The sequence below is a fragment of the Apis dorsata genome, unplaced genomic scaffold (genome assembly GCF_000469605.1).
Source record: "Apis dorsata unplaced genomic scaffold, Apis dorsata 1.3 scaffold_249, whole genome shotgun sequence".
NCBI lineage: Eukaryota > Metazoa > Arthropoda > Insecta > Hymenoptera > Apidae > Apis > Apis dorsata.
In genome coordinates, this window is record NW_006263528.1 from 346,757 (window position 1) to 347,968 (window position 1,212).

The following is a 1,212-nucleotide window of genomic DNA, read 5'->3' on the forward strand; positions in this document are numbered from 1 at the left end:
AACGAAGTTTATGAAATATAATTGAACATTAAATTGTTATTAAATTGAATGAAATATCATTATTAATTTGTATAGTGGAAATTAAGTTATTTTGTTTGTAATTTTCAAAAGATATATTTGTTTAAATATATTTGAATTGTATCATTATTTAATACATAATATTAATAATTCTTAATGATTAAGATATGTTTTATAGCATACATTTAATGTCCATTTAATGCTCTTTTTTTAATCATTAACAATTAAAAGATACGAATTTATTAACAACATATTTCTATATATTAGAGGTAATGTATAAATAAATATTTATTTTATATAATTTTATAAATTATTTAAATATTTATATTCATATAAATATTATAGTTTTCATAATAATTTTAAAAATTAATAATTCAATTAAATTATGTATAATATTCATTAATTATAAATTATGTAATTTAGTTAATTTTTTATCAATTTTTTTGAATATATATAATTATAATATTTGATATAATTTACTATATGAATTTTAATTTTAAATTATTATTTATATATTTTAGGAACATATATAAGAAATTTTGGTTTGATATAAAATTTTAAGCAGTAAAATGGCAACTCGTAAGAGTATGTCACGTAGATTAATAGATTCTACTATACATTCCTCTCCAGCTTCTTCATCTCCATTGAGGCGAAAGTCTATACTTCCACAAAAATTAAATAATTTTGCTTTATCAGAAAATGATGATGAAGCAGAACGTTTGGCCCGTCGTAGAGAAATTACTGACACTTCAACAGCAACAATAACTTCTACAAATTCAAATGATAAAAGACGTTCCTTAGGACTTAGTTTCCTAGTAAATATGCCACCTTCTCAAATGGCAGAACGTATATCTCAATGCATAAAGCTTGGTACAGAAAATAAAATTAATCCAAAAAATGCATTCAGTTTAGAAATGATTGATTTTATGACATATATGATTAAGAAAAAAGATGCAAATATGTCTAATTTGCAAGTAGCTACTACATCTTTAGATGTAAGCACTAAAATTTATGGATTTCGTGTTGATGGTGTACATATGGATATACTTAAAATGATTGCTGGAATAGATAAACAAAACAAATATAATGAAAACCAAAATAATATAGAAAAAATGAATTCTCAGGAAGTAGAAGAAAATAATTTTGATAGACAAAAACAAGAAAAAAAAAAAAAAAAAAAAAAAAAAAAAAAAA

At 20.8% G+C, this 1,212-nt stretch overlaps 1 protein-coding gene across 1 annotated transcript in view; it reads right to left on the reverse strand.

Moving 5' to 3' along the window:
* Positions 1 to 1,212, reverse strand: part of LOC102678900 (proteasome subunit alpha type-1-like) — a 19,060-nt gene that overhangs the window by 6,567 nt on the left and 11,281 nt on the right. The gene's annotated exons all lie outside the window — the stretch shown is intronic.